Source organism: Megascapheus bottae, chromosome 10 (genome assembly GCF_031878675.1).
Source record: "Megascapheus bottae isolate mThoBot1 chromosome 10, mThoBot2.hap1, whole genome shotgun sequence".
Lineage (NCBI taxonomy): Eukaryota > Metazoa > Chordata > Mammalia > Rodentia > Geomyidae > Megascapheus > Megascapheus bottae.
Window position 1 is genome coordinate 44,196,909 of NC_143518.1, and position 20,395 is coordinate 44,217,303.

Sequence of the window (20,395 nt, forward strand, 5' to 3'; positions counted from 1 at the left end):
TGTGAGTATGCTGTCAGCATCTTAGCTTAGAGTGTGTGCAGGTCCTATAGGATGTATCAACTAATATTACCCCTTCCCTTGCACACACAGCAAGTCAGGTTCCTTGTCAATCCAGTTCAGAACTGACATGCTATTATGATTCTCAGCACTGCTTTTTTATTTAAATAATTTATTAACATTGATTTTTTACATCATATTTCAAATGACGTGTTTAACAAACAAGTGTTCAAGAAGGGTATCTCTGTATACAATCACTGGGACTAAGTTTTTAGAACATAACCAAAATTAGGTTAAGGGTTTGTATATCATAGATACATATTAATTTAATAAAACATTATGTCTATAGAGTCATAGGTTTTTATGTCTATGTATTTATGTTTATATTTTCAATACCATGTCCATAGCATTGGGTATGCAAATATTGAGTCTTCTCTCTTGTACTGTTTGGATCTAATAGCCACATATTAAGGATACCATATGCCTTTTGTTCCTTTGGTCTTGACTTGTCTCAATATGATTTGCTCTACATTCATCTACTTCCCTGCAAATGCCATTATTTTATCTTGTCTGTTGGCTATGTAGAATTCCACTGTATATATATTCCACATTTTCTGTATGCATTCTGTATCCATTTCTGTATCCTTTTTCTGTATCTGCAGTAGGGCATCTGGATTGTTTCCATTGCCTGGCTATTGTGAATAGTGCAGAGATGAACATAGCTGAGCAGGTGTCCTTATCATATCTTGGGTTATGATGTTCAGGGTAGATGCCCAGAAGTGGTATGGCGAGATCATAGGGAAGGTCAATTTTCAGTTCTTTAAGAAAACTCCACACTGTTAAAAAAAAGTGCATGAAAATAAATATCAACCAGGTACTCAACTTCAATCTAACATGGAATGATCAGTTACAAATTTTGAGACTATCAACATAAAATATTTGAAATGTTTTGTGCATGTCTTAATTTCATATAGGAGTAGGTGGCTGTTTCTCACTGAAAGACTCTGCTAGGTATTTTTGGAAACAGATCTTGCCATGTTACCTAGATTAACTTAGAAATTCACAGCTTAAATGATCCTTTTATCTCAGCCTTCTGAGTAGCTGAGACTAACAGATGTGAAACTGTGCACCAGAGAACATTTATTATACTGATTTGTTTGGAAGAGAAAGCTATCTCCCTAACTGAGAAGAAAACTGCTTAAATATTAGAGTGGAAGAAGTTGGAATAGTGTGAAAGAGACAGATTTTCAGAAAGAGTTACAATATAAATTATCCATTAAAGCTTACTTAATAATTCAGAACTACTTTTGAAAAGTCATCTCGTCTGAATTCTACTATTTTCCAGGCTATTCTACACTGCCTCATGATTTTATTTGGCTACATGTTTTTATGTCTTGTCTCCACAGTGAGCTTTTAAGGAAAAACTTTTGCTGTTATTGTTGTGATAGTCCTGGGGCTTGAACTCAGGGACTGGGCAGTGTCCTTGAGCTTCTTTTGCTCAAGGTTAGCACTCTACCACTTGAGCTACATTGCCACTTCTGGCCTGTTTTATGTATATGGTACTGTAGAATCGAATCTAGGGCTTCAAGCATGCTAGGCAAGCACTCTACTACTAAGCCACATTCCCAGCCCAAGGAAAGACATTTCAACTGATCACTTCATAGGTCTTTGGTAGATCTTTTCAGACTGGTTTGATAAATGATTGCTACACCTGTGACATGTGAGCATCTGTCTACATATGCCTATCCTCACCAGAACCCAGCCACAGCTCTCCTGTGGCTGCTGCTACTTCACAGTGGATGGTAAAGAGAGCTTCTGCATCAGTGTGCACTCTCCTCTGGTCCCTGATCTGTACCTCCAAATGGCCCATTTCACCTTCTAATTCTCAGTGACGTCCTTATGAAGGGAATTTCCTCTGTCATAGGCCCTCATAGACATAGAGCCACATTTCTGGGTGTCACCATATGCACAGGTAGCTTCCTGGAACACCTGGGCTGTCTTTGGTCCAAACTCTCTGGAACCTGTGTCCATCCTCCTTCATATGACCTCCTTTGGGGATCAGGCCAGGTCATTGGTGAACTGAAACTATTTTTGAAAAGGCCACTGGCAAGAAAGTCTCTTCAGCTATTAAGCATGCCATTATCTGTGTCAAGACATGATGGAGTGATTGAAACAGGATCAGAGAGAACGCAAAGCCAAGGCAAAAGAGGAACAGTGTGCAAATAATATGAGGATAGCCAGCAGACCATGACTAGCCAGCTATTCTGATCCCAGCACCAGCTCAGGTGTCCTCGGAGAGTCCTGTGGGTCTCATGTTTTTGTTAGCCTGTTCCCTGGAGCTGGCTAGCCATATTTATCCACAAAAGCTAAAACTATGAGATAAGACGTAATTCCTACATTCAAAAATAGATTCCTAAAGCACATTCAATGCACAGGAAGCTGTCAGCTGCATGGTTATTTCTCTTAGACTCAGAATATGAGAATATTCACTATCCTTTCCATCTCTGTGGTTATCAAAGTGTTTCTTTTTAGCTGGGCTCAGCGGCTCATGCCTGTAATCCTAGCTACTCAGGAGACTGAGATCTAAGGATCACTGTTCAAAGCCAACCCAGCCACTAAAGTTGGTAGACTCTTATCTCAATTAACCACTGGAAAACTGGACGTGGAGCTGTGACACAATGGGTAGAGCGGCAGCCTTGAGCTGAAGAACTCAGGGACAGGGTTCAAACCCCACGACTGACAAAAAAAGTTTCTTTTTGCTTTTGTAATTTAATTTTATTGTGAAGGTGATGTACAGAGGGGTTGCAGTTGTACATTTCCCCTGTTCTTCTCCTATACCCCGCCCCCAAATTGTAAAGTTCGTTTCCAACATAGTGTGAGTATTGCTGTTGCATTGGTTTGCCCTTTGGCCTTTGTCTCACCAAATATTTGGTTGTTCCCTTTTCCTTCTCCAAATCATCAATTATGTATACACACACACACACACACACACACACACACACACACACACACACATACACACACACGTGACAACAGGGTACCAAAAATAAAAAACAGTGACAACAGGGGATAAACTAAAAGAAGAAAAATGAAAAAAATAACAACACACATTTCATTCAAAGCTACATGTTTTCTAATTGCACTTATTGAGTTACTGTCGTGAGATAACAGTTTTGAGATGGATAGATTCTTCTCCTTGTTTGATGGAAACAGAAAGGTGAGGGAATCCCTTGGGGCTACTGAGAAAAGTTCAGAAGAGGAAGGAGTACTGTTTGTCTGGGATTTTATTTTGTGAGGCCTAGAAAGTACTTTGATTTCAGATGATTTCAGATGGACATTGGCTAGGACACTGAAATTGGTTTTCCACCTCTGAGTATACAGAATGTACACTGTGGTTAAGTGAGCCTTCAGACTAGTTCTTGGCAAGGAAGTTTCTGAATCAGTGCCCCATTTACGGCATCCTGTCTTGACCAACTACACAAGCCCAGATAGTCAGGATCCTTCAATCCTTCTGGTAATAAAGATATATGAGTAGTGTGAGTAACAAACATTTTTTTTTCCTTCTAGCCACTTGTACATTACTATGGAAAAGTGAAGTGTATCTGGACTGACACAGAATTATGGAAGTGAGTCTACAAATTGCAGACATTATAGAATCAATATTATTTTGAATTAGGAAGAAAATGGAAGGTCAAGAATCCTGACCACCATCTCTCAACTCACATTTTTTCTCTACCTTCATCTATCATAGTGTGCATTTAACTCAATTTATGGATTTCAAGACATTCAGATTATTTCCTTTCCTTCTTGAGTTAGAATCCTGAAATTAGTAGCAGAAAGTTCTCCTGCAAGTTAAGTCAATATTTTCCTGCAATGTATATTCAATTGTCCCTGTTCTTTCCTCAAAAACCACAGAGAACATGTATAATTTTCTTTTTTATTCTTCTGAATAATTTAAACAGCATGAACTTCCTAAATTACTTCTCCATGTTGAGCAGGTTTTTTTTAGTCATTCCTTGTGTTGAATTACTTTGAGATTCGTTGCCATTCTATATTTCTCTTTAGGTTTGGTTTGATCTTTAATATGCCACTGAAATACAGGATTCATGGTGTAGTCTTGAATGTGTGACTTAGTCCACATTAGGTCACAATCTGAATGTCCTCATTCCACTAGCCAAAAATAAAATAAAATAAAATAAAATCTCGTATTGTTACAGTATCTCATTTTGTTACCTGATATATCAGATATATTTGTATTTGGTTATTTGAAATTAGATAGGGAAGGGGGGAAAACAACATGAGGGGTAGGGGTTTGGGGGAGGGAAATGGGGACCAAGATATGTGAAAGGGTATCAATGTATGGGAATTAATGCACCATCTATCTGCAGATATCATGCAACCCTTCTATTAATTACAATAAAAATATATGAAAAAAAGTTTCTAACAAGTCTATTTTACACTTTGATTGTTTTCATCATAGTATTAGGTACACCCATAGCACAGTGCAATTAATTTGCCAATCTCAATGACATGTTATTTATGAATTTATCATAGTCTTCGATGTAATGTTGAACTGGACACTAATAATACAGATTTCTGAGTAGTTATGGTGAAGAAATCAATTTTTACTGGCTGATAACAAGCAAGAAACAAAGTAGACTTCTTTGGGTTCAATCATTAAGCTTTCGTGTATTATTGTGAGATTGCATTGCTCTATCCAGTGCCCCAAATTATCTGAGTTATTTGCCAAGTTATAGGTGCATAATTGCTTCCTTGACTTACCAATGTGGTGATAGCCTGTCATAACAAATGATTCATTTGTTTTGTCACACGTCTACTAATCCTGTTCTAGTTACCAGTGAACATTTCTCCATTTCTAAGCACATATAATCGATTCTAAAGTGTTAGTATCATTAACATTTCTCCCTTGGGAATATTATATGATCATTGTTCTAACAGATGTGGTATTGTCCATGTTTTCTTGGAAAAAAATTGTGGCTCAACAGTTTAATTCCCTAAGATTTCTTTGATGAAATTTGTTGCAATAAATAGACATAATCACCTAGTAAATATCTGTCCTATTCATTCTATTTTTGATTGGCTTATATTATTTGTTCTGGGGGCAATGTCATTGTTATATTTCTATACATATCTACAATGTTCTCCAATTAGTTTTACCCCTTTAACAACATCCTTTCTGCCTACTTATATGAATCTGAAAAGTCATTTTCTTATTAGAGAAAACAAGTGTGTGTAAGAAGTATAATATTTCAAGTTTAAAAGTTGGTGACTTTTTTTTTTTTGCCAGTCCTGGGCTTGAGCTCAGGGTCTAAGCACTGTCCTTGGACTTTCTCAAGGCTAGAGCTCTACCACTTGAGCCTCAGCACCACTCTGGCTTTTTCTATATATGTGGTACCAAGGAATCGAACCGGGTCTTCGTGCTTAGGCAAGCACTTTAACCACTAGGCCAAACTCCTGACCAAGCTGGTGACTTTTTAAGAGCCACAATGGTCCTCCTTTAAAGAGGGCTATTGACTTTTTTATGTGCATTTTTTTGTATTTACTATGTTCTTTTTTTTTTTTTTTTTTGCCAGTCTTGGGCTTGAGCTCAGGGCCTGAGCACTGTCCTTGGACTTTCTCAAGGCTAGAGCTCTGCCACTTGAGCCTCAGCACCACTTCCAGCTTTTTTGTATGTGTGTGGTACCATGGAATCGAACCCGGGTCTTCGTGCATGCTAGGCAAGCACTTTAACCACTAGGCCAAACTCCCAGCCTGTATTTACTATGTTCTTATCCTTCTCTTCCTTCATCTCCCAATTAGCTTCTCCTTTATTCTCCCCACTCACCATTTTTTGTCTGTAGTTGACTTAGATTCTTAAAGTAATCTCGAATCCTATAACATGCTAAAAAGAGCTCTTCTCCATGGAATTTAGCAGAATTTTTAGTACATTTGGGTTAAATATATACATATATATATATATATATGCATTTTAATGTTGGTTCATCTTTCCCAAGAAAGAAGCTACAAGTGTCTCTTTCTTATTTAGACTTTAAATGTGTCTTTCAAAGAACCCTTTCTTTCTAAGCTCTTTGTAAACTTTGTTCTGAACGTATCTTGTACTTAAAATCCATCTCAATTGCTCTTACCTTTCTTTGCACGAGTTCATATTGATTTCTCTAGTGAAAATATTTTTCTCTTGTTCTCTTTGGATGAATTTTATGCATAGTTAAGAACCCAGTCGAAAGCCACAAAGGTATGACACTCAGTTTTCTCTACCACCCATTCTGTGTCTAGGAGCAAAATTACAATGAAGCTCCTGAATGCTGAGGCTTCAAATCCATTCTCATGTTATGTCCCCGAGCTTCTCTGGCCAAAGCCTGAAATGTGCGACTACCAGAATTACTTGGAAAGTTTTGCAAACTGGGCCATCCAATAACTTGGTTAAGATTTTTTTTAAGACCACTCAGAACAGCATCTAATAGTGTAGTATAATCACTCTACTCATCAGCGTGATTTTTTTCCTCTTCTTGTTTCTCAGATAGAATAGTTTGATGGAATATATATGAAGGAGGTAAGAGCAATTTGACTAGACTGTCAATTGATTCCTTATCTTATTAGTCTATGGTTTTCTTACTTATTACTAGGAAAAAAGGAAAACTCAAGAAAGTGATATTTCCATTTTCTGAGCTATCTTGTCATTGGGAAAGAATGGGGCTGACTGCTTTTTCTTTTGTGCTAGAATGTTACAAACTTTTGCATTTAGTATCCATGAGCAAAACTATTGTTAGAAGTTACATTTGAAAAAAATAAAATTTACTATTTATTATCCCATTACAAGAGATCTTTTTCTATCTTTATTTCATGTTTATGTGGGAAAAAAATGATCTAATCTCAATAGGTGTTCTAAGAAGAATCGGTGAGTTAAGTTTTTTTTTTGTTAGCATTTAGATAGCATTAATTGTTTTTCCTTAGATAAAAAGTCAAATTCAGGGCTGGGAGTTTGGCCTAGTGGTAGAGTGCTTGCCTAGCATGCCTGAAGACCTGGGTTCGATTCCTCAGTACCACATACACAGGAAAAAAAAACGGAAGTGGTGCTGAGGCTCAAGTAGTAGAGCTCTAGCCTTGAGAAAGTCCAAGGACAGTGCTCAGGCCCTGAGCTCAAGCCCAGGACTGGCAAAAAAAAAAAAAGAGTCAAATTCAAGCACTGCTTAATATGGGACCTGTTAGAAATGTATGAGGTACCAGTCCTGTTCAGTGAACATCTTCAGCTCCAGGGAACTCAGTTTCCAATTGGTATGGACAAAAACAAAGGCTGAACCAATAAAAAGGCAAAGGAAATTATACTGAACGAGCAGGAACTTTGATTTCTCCAGATGACCTATGAAGCACTGAATGGTTAAAGCAGAAATAGTCAGAGAACATGATATAAAGTAGTATTAAGACATTACAAGATTAAATACTAGGGGAAATGTGACTTGAAAAGGACTAAGCTGTTATAGGACATGGTCCCACGTTTTGGCCATTATGAGATGATTGGAGGTCAAAATTCTCCCAAATGCCAAGCACTGGTGACTCACTGGCTGTAACCCTAGCTTCTCAGGAGGCTGAGATTTGAGGTTCACAGTTCAAATCCAGCCCCACAGGAAAGTGCATGAGACTCTTATTTCAATTAGTCATTAAAAAGCTTGGAGTGGAGCTGTGGCTCAAGTGCTAGCGTGCTAGTTTTGAGCAACAGAGCTCAGGGACAGTGCCCATTCTCTGGTTCAAGCCCCAAATTGGGCAAAAAAATATCCCAAATGCAAGTAATTATTTTTAATATATTGAATTATAAAACTGGAAACTTTGCAACTTGTTTTAGAAGTTTCTATAAAAAGCAAACATAATTGGGGAGGTTTCATTGTCTTAAGGATTCATTTGAAGACTGAAAATCCTTCCATCAGGCAACTTTTTATTCTAATATCGCCAAGTTTGGTGAGTTAATTAGGCCTCCCCCTCTGAATCTTGCTGACTAATTCATGAATTCATTCAACTGTGCTTCTAGAGATAACAAACATATTTAATATTAATCTGATGCCTGTATCAAAGCTTTCTTCGGGTCTAGTTGCTCAAAGAAAGAAAAGTAATACTTTCTTTCTACCATCTCCCCAATTTTTTGCATCCCTCCCGAGGTATTTATTAATTTTCTTCTATCTTCTCTTTCTTTTTTGTTGAAGACTCCAAGAGCAAGTCCTAGCCTTGCTGGACGGCCTTAGGAGTCAGCCACTTACCTCTCAGCCCCCAGAGGAAAGCATTTAGTTCAGTCTGGCTAAAAGGTACCACGTGAGAAAGCTTTCCAGGCCACAGACTATGTGAGCTTTCTATACCCGAGTGGATATGTTTGGACAGTGGATGGGTAACCTTTCAATCTCAGATACCCAGAGGGCCAATCAGTCTGTTCTTGCTCTACTGAGAAAATTGAATAAAATACTTGCCACTTGAAATGAGAGTAAAGCATAAACAACTATAAAAAAGTAAAGAAAACCCACCCCATCAAACCACCAGAAATGACAGAAGAATTTTGTATTTTAGGGCATGCTATATATGGCATAAGGAGCCTTTCTCCTGTTTTCTCTGATAATGTAAAAAAAAATCATTTTACTGGAAAAGGGAAAAGATTTCCACCAGGCCAGAGAGCATGTGTACATTTGTATCCCAGCCACATGCCCCTGGCATGTTCCCTTCTCTCAGCAGAGCTGGGATCATTGTTTCCGCTTGGATGGCTGGTAGGATGTTTATGTAAGCATCACCTGCCAGGAGGCACTGGCCTATGCTCTTGACCTGGACAACCTCACTGCATTGACAGGCACGCTGGCGAAGCCATAGGTATCTGGGTTATCCTGGTCTGATCAGATACTGCTGGAAATATGAATGCCAGAACAGTAAAGATAATGATCTGGGAGAATTCCCAATGGGAGATGGTTTTTGTCAGGTGTTTTGTTTTGTTTTGTTTTGTTTTCACCCAGCAGGTCACCCAAAGATGTGCAGATGCCACACTAAGCAAAGGTAATAGTTTCTTCTGAATTTGAATGCTAGTATGTCAGTCTCCATATATGATTAGAATAAAGGATTTCACTATTCAACACCTTTCAATTAGAACTCTTTCTGAAATCTGTTCAGAGAATACCTAGAGTTAGGAATCAGGGCATCCAGATGGGCCATCAGCTTCCCGAATTCTCTATCTGCGCAGCCTTCAGAGGGTCTTTCGGTGGGTGTCCACTGTCATAAGTAGCGGATTGGACTAGCTTCTCTGGCTTCTCACGCAGCTTCACTAGCATTCTGTTTTTCTAGCAATGTTCAGGTTCAGACTACTGCTTCTCAAGTTCATGTTGTCTACCACTGCTCAGGAAAAAAAAATATATCAGACTAAAGATAGATTATATCTGTAACTTACAATTTAACACTCCTGTAATTTATAACACTTCATTTGCCTGCATTTAGGTTCATGAGTGTCAACCTGCTTGCATGTAGCAACCTTGCCAAGATTATTGGACCTGTATGAATGTACTAGGATAAAATCCAATTGAAATTCACTTAGTAGTTCATTCAAGATGGACTTACTTGCCCGCCTCTCATGAGTAAAGAGGGAAATCAATTTTAAAATAATACGGCCTTTCCAGAAGTTGTCTTTCTGCGCCAACCACTGACCTAAGCGTCAAAATTCAATTAAATTGGGAGAGATCACAATTTAAGATGCAATTGAATTATTGCATCCGTGAAGTGAATGGAAATATAAGATTCCTTCAGACTGATATGAAAACTGTCAACTTTTTTCCAGAATGAAATAGACTTTCATGATAATTATTTTCTAACTTGGAGCTTTATTTTATAGAAATGTCCACTTAAAGCCAAGTGTCCCCACACAATAAAAGTGCTCTTATTGAAAATTTTCTAGAATATTCAAAAGTCTGCCCTCACGTAGCCAATTCCATGGCAATCAAACATATAATTTGGCCAATAACTCCAGACAAAGAAGTAATAGTCATTATCCATGCAAAATGAGAATAAATTTCAGGTATCCACTAAAATTCCATTCAGAAGTTGCCTTTATCTCACATATTTAAAATCCAAAATATAGTGTCTTGTATATATCCACTTTTTATGTTATATTTTTCTAGGTTTCTTCTGCTGTGGTTAAGGGGGAAATCAGTATTATAAGACATTAAAGAACCTACTTTGACAGCCATTTCTTTTCATGTTATTTTTTCTTTTTGCTTCATTTTCTGGAGCATATGACTAATATTTTAATAAGGAAGAGATAAGTGGAATGTTTATTTCAACTCAGGCTTAGCATTAGAAATAGAATTAGAATTCAAATCTACTGGTTATCAAAAGCCCTGTAAACAATGTTTCTTATCTATCAGTGAGTGTTTGTTTTCCTTCAGAGGAGACATGTTATTGTTTAGGGCTGGAAGAATAAATGGATAGACGTCTTATTTCTTTGGCTCTTCTGCTCTCCTTATTTCTTTGGAAATACGGTCTGTAAAACACCAGCATCAGAAAAGAAAGCTCAGATTCATTTTAGCAAGGAACACAGATCAGCACATTGAACAGGACACCTCTCTTCTCCAGGCTTTCTGATTCTTTTTCACTTTCCGTCCTATTGATGAGAAAATTTTCTCTTGCTTAATGGGAACTTGGTGGCTTGTTGGTGATTTCTGAATACCAGATCTTTTAGGATAGTTTTTCTGTTGGCCTAGGAAGCTGTTTCTTGATCGTGAATGATAGGAAGCTTACTAAACATCTATGGCCTTTCCATCACTGGGATTTGATGTGCTTGCAATGGAGTTTTTGACCTTCCCAGGGAAGCATCCCTTTACCTGGCTTAGTAACTTGAGTTATAAATAAACTGAATGTGGCTGGTTTCTGTATTCAACAAAACAATCCAGCAATACCAGGTAACAATGTCTGCTGTCTGTTGTTTTATTGGTGACTGCTCTTTTTTTGAGTCAACATGTGCAAGCTGAATATTTAGGCTCTTGTTAATTTCTGCTTTGCCTGGAATGCTCCCTGCCAGCGTAAACATCAACTTACTAGATTATTGGACATATTTCACCAGTTAGTTATAACGTAGTTTCATATGTCAAAGTTCAATTTGCTTCAGTTGGAGGACACATATTATTCCAAGAGTCTCTGCCAATGATCAGAGTCTTGGTATTTCATGTAATTCCTTAGTGTTCTTTACTCATTTTAACCTCAGTAAATAGGAAGGAAGAATGCATACATTGGTAAGATGTATGCTTGGAAAGATGTATAAGATTCTCAATTAGGCTTTTATAGAGGAAAGAAAAAGTCCCCACACAAAGAGAGAAAATGTTAAGTGTGTCAATTACTTTCAAAGATATAAAATGGAATTGTATTATAGGATTTACTGAACAATACTTTGTAAGATCTAACATGAAGAAATATTAATTTGTAAATGTGACTTCACTTTCAGAGTACTATGTGTTTTCTTTAATTATTTACAAGCTTATTTTCAAGTGTGATTTCATGATTTAAATCATTCATATACAACCTTACATTCACAAAAATGCATCCCTCTCTATTCTCAAGGGACTGGTGTAAGGACTCCCTCCACATACCCAAATTATCAAATGTTTAAGTCCTTTATGTAAAATTATACACTACTTTCCCAAGCCTTAAAATGGCGTACAGTTTTTCTATAGCCTGTACATATTCCCCTTCAGAAATAAGACTTCTTTAGAGTACTTATAACAGTAAATACAGTGGACGTAAGACTTCTTTAGAATACTTATAATAGTAAATATAGTGTAAATACTCTGTAAATAGTTGTTCTGCAGTATGATTTAGAGAATAACAAGAAAAATGGAATCACTACAGATTTGAAAAAATATTTCCACTCTGTGACTAGTTGCATCCACAGATGTAAAAATCATAAATATTCCCTGGTCTTGGGGCTTGAACTTAGTGACTGGGCTCTATCCTTGAGCCTTATTGTGCTTGGCTAGTGCTCTACCACTTGAGCAACAGCACCACTGGAAAAAGCTGGAGATGAGAATCTCACAGACTTTTTTTTTTACCTGGGCTGGCTTCAAACCAAACCATGATCCTCGGATCTCAGCCTCCTGAGTAGTTAAGATTATAGGCATGAGCCATTGTCACCAGGCTTGGCTGTACTTTCTTATCTAACACAGTCTTCTCAGTTTCTGCTTGGAGTCACATAAATGAGGTAAGCCCAATCTTCAGTTTTAGAGGTTTTTTTTGTTTTTGTTTTTGTTTTGTTTTGTTTTTGTTTTTGGCTTGGTCCAAGTTTCTGGGCTTGGGTTTAAGGCTTTCTCTGCTTATCCTCACAGCTGGACCCATATGAACTGAATTCACCTTGACTATGGCAGCTTCACAGTATGACCTGTTCACATTTCTCTCGCTGGCCTTCCCCTGACCCTTCTCATCCAAATCCTTCAAACCATCACAGTTCAAGGTTTGGCCTGCAGGGAACCAGTGTGGATCATTAGAGATTTTCCAGGCTACAAGTCCAGAGGGCTGTCCTCTTCACTTCTGCTCTTCCCCTCATCTGCATGAAAATGAGGTTATCAGTTGTGTTCTACTCCATTCCAGGTCTCTGGGTGTATATGGTGGGTCCTCTAACCAGATACACAAGTTGGCTTCTCTACTGCTAAGTCTCTGTGGGCCATGGGCTCTTGCATCCACAGGCATAAGGGCTATCAGCAAGTGTTATCCAACAGGCACACAAGAAACACTGGAATTTGGGGTTTGCTCTTTTGGTGCTAATTGAATTCCCAAGAGAACCATGTAATCTAGACTCACCTGTTGACTGTGTGGCAAAAGTTACTAAACACATGAATAACCTGTTCTGGTTTTCAGTCCTTATTCTTTGGAATACAGACCGAAAAGAAATATTGTATTTAAAATACAGGTTTTAGAGTCAGACAGAACAATTGTTCTCATTGGTAAAAATTGTACAGGAAATCAGAGGATTAAAGAGCTGGAAAATTCAATCCACAGGGACTACTCCCACCATCAGAGCACAGGTCAGAGAACGCAGGGAGAGAGGATCTTGACAGGACTAGAAGAACGGAAAATCACTAACTGCCTGTCTGTGTGCCTTCTTTATCCTTGATCGCTACAACACCTCCACAGGTTGAATGAATAAACGAAAGGAAGTTTGAGTGGAAGGCTAAGAATAAGATAAATGTCTTAGCAATGAGAATCAGTAGCTGTGATACCATCAAATCATACTGAAATATTTCATTAGATTCCGAGCCGCTGAACAGATGTGCAGTCATATCATGAATTTTATATTAGTTTAGAATATCACCTTCATATAGAAAACTACAACAAATATGTAATATAGCAAGTTATTTTAAAGTGGAGACCCTTGTATCCCCTGACTGTGTTAACAGACAAAGCAGTCCCTGCTTCCCTCATCATGTTCGTGAGACTCCTCATCACTGGAGGTTGTCTCTGCTGTTCATCTCTGACAGAATCCTTCTGTGCTCACTACAATCACCTTCTTTACGGTTGATCATTAAGAGACTATATATGCTTTGAAAAAAATTATACTAAAATGAACGTAACAAAATACGCCTTTTTTGCCAATCCTGGGTCTTGAACTCAGGGCCTAGGCACTGTCATTGGGCATTCTTAAGGCTAGAGCTCTACCACTTGAACCACAGCACCACTTCTGGCTTTTTCTAGATTTGAGGAATTGAATCCAGGGCTTTGTGGATGCTAAACAAGCCCTCTTACCACTAAGCCATGCTCTCGGCTCAAAATTTATCATTTGAAAGAGGATATTTCAATGTCAGTAAGTACATTCACATTGCTTGTACCCAGCCTTCCACTCCTCTGATCTTGCAAAACTGAAATTTGTACTCATTGAACAATAGCTCCTCATTCTCAATTCTTCTTCACCACCTTCAACAGCCAACATTTGTACTTTATGTCTTTGTGAATTGCACTGCTCTAGAAACCTTACATGGAGGGATTATGTACTAATTTTCCTCTTTTGACAACCTTATTTATTTTTGTTGGTTTGTGTTAGACCTGAGCTTGAACTCGGGACCTGGTCACTGCCTCTGAACATTTTGTTCAGGGCTATCCCTCTACCCTTGAGTCAAAGCCCCACTTTCAACTTTTTAGTGGTTAATTTGAGATAAGATTCCGAAAAACTGCCCTTCCTGGGCTGGCTTTGAACCATGATCCATAGATTGCAGACTTACAAGTAGCTAGGATTATAGCTGTGAGCTACTGTGCCTGGCATGTTTTATTTTACTTATATTTATTTGTTTATTTTTGTCAGTCATGGGGCTTGAACTCTGGGCCTGGGTGCTATCCCTGAGCTCTTCAGCTCAAGACTACCACCCTACCCCTGGAGTCACAGCAACACTTCCAGTTTTTTAATGGTTAATGGGAGATAAGACTCTCACGGTCTTTAGTGCTGGGACTGGCTTTGAATCACGATCCTCAGATCTCAGCCTCCCGAGTAGCAAGGATTACAGGTGTGAGCCACCATGCCCGGCTGGCATGTTTTATTTTCAAGTATATAATGGCTTTAAAGTTCATACATCTTGTAGCATGTATGAATATTCTCTACTCCTTTACAGCTATTACATAAACATTGCTCATTCTTCCATCAGAGGATACAGCCTGATCCTGCTTGGCTATTGTGGAATAGGCTGCCATGGACTGGTGGCATGCACTCTTTTAATCCAAAGTTTTCCCTTCTAAGCCACTATGTTCTTATGATTATTTGATGAAAAATGAGATGTTCCAATTCTAGCATTCCTCTATGTCTAGGATTTCCAGATTGCATACATGTCATGTAGTTCAACGTATTTCTCTGATCTCTGTTGACCCTGTAAATGGGGAGCTAGATTTACAGCTCTACTGGTCTCTAGTTCAATCCAATCAGCACTATTGTAGATGCTGATGTTGTAGTTACTCATCAGAGAGCAGACTGCAACTGGCTTTTGCTTTCAATGTTATTAACCACGGATGCCAAATTCATTGAGGGTAACAACATGATGATACGCTCTCTGATTCATTGTGTTTTGTGGATGTCTAATTCAATATTCACAGAATATTTTATTTAAAAAAACACTTCTTATCATCTTCTGTTTAGCTATCGAGTTTCATGTTTCACAGAGGAAAGTCAAGATAAATGTTTCATTGCTTCTCTTGTTTTAACTAACTTTTCAAGTGACTCGGTTGTTTCTGTGTCATTGTCAATATCCTCGCCAGCACAACTTTTTAGAAATAGTCTACAGATTTCAACATATTATGATTCTTATACTCAGTTTAATGGGGTGACATCATGACACCCCAGTGTAAATTGAAGTGGCTATCAATCAAAATGCATTTCATATAGCTGACCTAGGCAACAGCATAGCTTAGCAGCTCTGAGCGTGGTAGAGGATTGGCCTTTGTGCTCATGTGGCTATTTGGGAACTAGAACTCACCAATTTACTCCAGCATCACAGTAATGTGTTCTATCACATAGTACCAGTTAGGGAAGATCAACATTCAAACCTTTAACAAATCTAAGCTTACTATGAGTTCTTGAATTCTTCATGTGTCAAAAGTATAAATGTTATGGAGAACCCATCTCTTTCTATCCCTGGAATGTCAAAATCCACACTGTTTTTTTTACTCCATGTCTCATGGATATGAGTAAAATGATTCTTGTAGAAGATGCTACTTGCAAAACTCGTACCTACCCTACACTCCGAGCATTCAGCCTGGACTTTATGAGGTTGTATGAGTCACAGAACACTGTGAACTTTCCTGACATGACCTTCAGGCATCTTACGTCCATGACAGGGGCAGTGCTATCTGGAAATATTTATGGGTTTGACTCTCTACCTCCCATTGCCTAGAAATCCTCCAATCTACCTTGTCTGTAGATCATGAGACACCCCGCTCCCCTACATTCCAAGGTCCCGTTCACACCTGAAAGTAGGAATGTCATATAGAAAGGCCAAGAAAAATCTCCACAGATGGGATTTGCTGAGCTTCCCATCTTGTCACTTAGCAAGCATACCAATGCAACGAATGGCCCAGAAAAAGGACAGGGCTCAGAAAGGGTCCGTTGAACAACAGCAGGTTCCTGGAGTGTGACATAGTGAGAGAAGGTGTGTCTTCTCTTGACTACTTCTCTCATATCTTGCTCTATACTTCTTTGTGTTTATCCTTTGCAACAGCTTCTTGCTCTCCCGAGTTCTGTCATCTACTCAAGCAAATAAATTAAACCTAAGGGGGTGTGTGGGACCCTTGATTTATTGCCAGAAACACAAGTAAAACAATATGAATGCATCTGAAGTGTGGGGAGAAGAGGCATCAGGGCTGAACATTCAGTCAACCAATGGGATCTGACTTTTGGTAGACAGTGTCTGAATTGAAATGAACTAGACAACAGCTCACAGGTGCCCATAATTGTAGAGTTGTGTGCTGGCTGCTGACAGATCGGGAGAACTTTCCACGTTTTTTAGGGTCTTCTGTAGTGCCTGTGGTGTGAAAATAGAAGTGAACCAGAAAGCTTGTGTTTCCAAACTGTAATTGAGATTGGGGAATGGGATCTGCATGGCTGTGCTTTATTTGGAAGTTTTCAATTGTGTTAAATGTTGCAACGTATGTGTAAATGAATCAATTACTGGTGCTAACAGTGACATTTAAATTTATATAATGCTTACTATAGCTAGGGTATTTAAAGACAGGAGAGCATGGAGAATAAAAGCATGGGATTGGGTGGAAAGTTTGGCCTAGTGGTAGAGTGCTTGCCTACCATGCACTAAGACCCAGGTTCGATTCCTCAGTAACACATACGTAGAAAAACCAGAAGTGGTGCTATGGCTCAAATGTAGAGCGCTAGCCTTGAGAACGCCCAAGGTCAGTACTCAGGCCCTGAGTTCAAGTCCTAGGGCTGGCAAAAAAAAGCATGATATTTTGAGTCAGTTTAACATGAGGTTGAACTTTTTCTCAATTACTTAATAACCTCATGTACATTAAATAACTTAAAAAATCAGTCATCTCTCTGAGCTTATTTATTATAGAGTGGTTATGAGTATTAAATGAAATAATATTTGTAAAATTCTTAATATGGTTACGTGAAAAATAAGCATATGGAAAATTCTTTTCATTTTCCACTTATACTGTGTGAATGAATTGTCCTTAACCTGGAGAGCACTGTAAGATGCACACAATTGTTACAGAAAATAGAATAAAGGAAGCTATCAGTGCAGGATATTTACTCAGCAGAGGGTCTTATTTATTCAAATTCTGTCCTATTGAGAGAAATTCTAAGAAACATATGCAGGACCAGCAGTTCTTAGGGGGAAACCCCGGCTTTTGTTTCAAAACATGTGTACAGAAAAGAATCCCCATCAAGGGTAGTTGTTGAGACTACTCCACAGAGTTGTAAAGAATTTATGTCCCTTGGAAGACAACACAGCTGTGCAAGTTGCCAACTGCAGAAAGAATGGATCAAAAGAAGATAGAGGGCATGGGAGAATATAAAGATGTGATCTCCAAAAAGCACTCTTATTTCATTCATGCAAAGGAGTCTGGGAAATATGGTTTCCCTACAGTCCCTGAGACAGCTGTGATGAACTGGATAGTATTTCATCAACTAGAAAAATATCTGCCAAACTGGGCCTTACACACAGTTGTTCCTTTTTACTCAAACATTGCATCCCAGTTCCCCACAAGGTGTCCAGGAATAAAACAGGAAGAGGAGAAAAACAATAGTTTTTCTTCACTGGGGGGTGGTTTATCTTGTTTTATAATCATTTTTATAATGATGTGAGAAAGTCAATGTAGCCACATTAAAATAATTAAAACTGAATGAACTCTTGGTATAGTGGTGCTGTGGAACTGAAGTGTTATTAGGCTCCAAATTTATATTAATTGATGTGGAGAAATGTCATGCATATGTCTAGAACTCAAAGCAAGCCAATTTTACAGAGCCACTTTTTATCTTTAGGTGCTCAAGACTCTGTTTAAAAGGATGTGCATGGGATTGCTGCAGGAGTTAGGGCCGTTTTCTAGGCAATTGTTTCAATACAAAGCACGGTTTCAATATTCTGTATGGATGAATCTGTGCATGCTGACTGCCGCCAAGATATTTCCTTTCCGCCTCTGAATCTCTGTCTCTGTTTTACCACTTGATTAGAAAGATGTAAACTTCAGCAAGTAGAACCCAAGCTGAACTGTGACACATGGCTTTCACAACCAACTATGAAGCTCTGGTACTTGACACACTGCAAGGAGCACAGGCTTTTATAATGACGTAGCCACCTCCCTCTCTTCCTACCCCAAAGCTCCATTTCAGAGAAGCTAGGTGTCCTATATGTAAAAGGACAAAAAGACACCTCACTTCTGCAATTCTGAAATCAAAGACAGTGAAATGGGTACCCAACTCTGTCCTCAAAATGAATCTCTCAGTTTGACTGAGTCTTACACGGTATCTGAGTCTTCTATTTTGCTTCTGGAATTTTGTCCTTCCTTGTGGTTATCCTGTAGCCAAACATTAATAACAGATAATCGTGGCTTAAACTGACATAATTTCTATTTTGTAAATTTTATATTCCTTGATATAAACTACAGGAGGGAGAGAGAAGAGACTGGGAGATAATAAGGGAACAGAAAACACTGTATGAAAGGAAATGTACTCAGTACTTGACTCTTGTAATTGTAATTCCTCTGTAGATCACCTCTATAATAACAGTAAAGTAAATTATAATTATACTATAAAAAACACCAGATTATATCCTACAAACATGTACAATTACAAAATGTTAATTCAAAAAAGCACTTACTCTTGCATGTATATTTTCCTGTAAGAGAAAGAAAAAAGAAAAATTATGTAAATATCTGAAGTAATATGCAACATTACAAAACAATTATTATTTTGTTACTGAAAATAGTTTCATGACCACCCATTAGAGTTAAATTAGTCTCATGGCTTTACAATCACATCCCTAAAATTTCATTTTAGTTATTTATCATTTTTGCTTTATATTTTACATAAAACTGCAAACTTGTGATTCAGATTATAGTTAGTGAGCTTTGTTCAATGTGTGAGAAGTAATGCACCTACTACTTGGTGAATGTAACTGTAACCCCTCTATACATTACCCTGACAATAAAAAAAATAAAAGTAAAAAAAAAAGGATGTGCATGCACTCAGTACATATCTTCTGATAGAATTTAAAGAAAACACAAAAAATTAGAGATTATCCTTCATAAATGATAGACATCTCTGTTAATTTGGCAACAACAAGGAGCCACAGAATCATATCAGAGCAATAATTGAGGGGTGCTATTTTTCTGGCCTCAGTTTATGTGATATTGTGATACAGTTATACACACACACACACACACACACACACACACACACACACATATAGTGTCTGTCCCTTGACACACATTTTCCCAAACTCTCGGAAAGTCCAGAATATTGAGTGTCCTTTGCATGTTAATAAGAAGACTGGTCATTGGAGGCTCCTGAATAGCTTCAGGATGGGCCATCTCTCCAGAGAGGCCAAGAGGACATCCACCCTCTTCCACTTGCCCTCAGCTGTGCAGCTCTTCCCTCCAGCTATTCCATATCACGAAAATCACTTACAATATGAAAGCAGATGTAAGTGAAATGATGCCCTGAGTTCTAGGAGATGCTTTAGAGAGTTAGTCAAATCCAGCAATGGAGTTGTTCATTCTCTCCATCTAGTTTCACAGCTTACCTACCAACTGTTTACTAAAATAGAAAAAGGCTATTTTCTCCCAAATAATGGATTTAGTACAAAAGTTGCAAAACAGTAAAATTTCCTCTGGTTTTGCGTAGTCTCTCTTTTGGTTGCACGGGTGGGAAGGAGGTAACATCTATCTCTAAGCACCAAACTAAATCAGAAGAACTCCTGATCATTAAATACAAGGGTCGTATGAGTGGAGTTCTAAGGCATGAAGTTTATCTCTTTTTGTATTAATTATATATTATATTTACATCATATTACATGGTTAATAGCTATTTCAATACATATAAAGGATATATATGCATCTCTGGGTATATATAGATATGTATATATAATTAATGTTTATTTTAATCAACTCTTTTTACATTTATCAACCCCTTGGAGGGAAAGGCAACCTGTAAACCAAATCCCATTGACTCTCCAAATTACTCAGGGTATATCCAGTAAATTAAAACTAATTTTAAACATGAGCATATTGAAAGATTGTATTACTCAACAAACCCCCAAAGGTTCCAGATTCTTTGAAGTGATCCATTTCTCTCCAAGATTCATAAGCTGCCTGTCAGAAAATTTAATTGGATATTTATTGAAATTAATGTCAACTGCAGCTGATTGAACAGGCTTTACTTTAGATT

At 38.0% G+C, this 20,395-nt stretch overlaps 1 long non-coding RNA gene across 1 annotated transcript in view; it reads right to left on the minus strand.

The window, feature by feature from the left end:
* Positions 1 to 351: 351 nt before the first annotated feature.
* Positions 352 to 20,395, minus strand: part of LOC150058368 (uncharacterized) — a 159,401-nt gene continuing 139,357 nt past the window's right edge. Inside the window, exons 4-5 of the long non-coding RNA XR_016536800.1 lie at positions 18,828 to 18,845; positions 352 to 833 (exon numbers count right to left, since the gene is read on the minus strand). This is a non-coding gene — a long non-coding RNA (uncharacterized LOC150058368). The remainder of the gene's footprint in view (positions 834 to 18,827; positions 18,846 to 20,395) is intronic.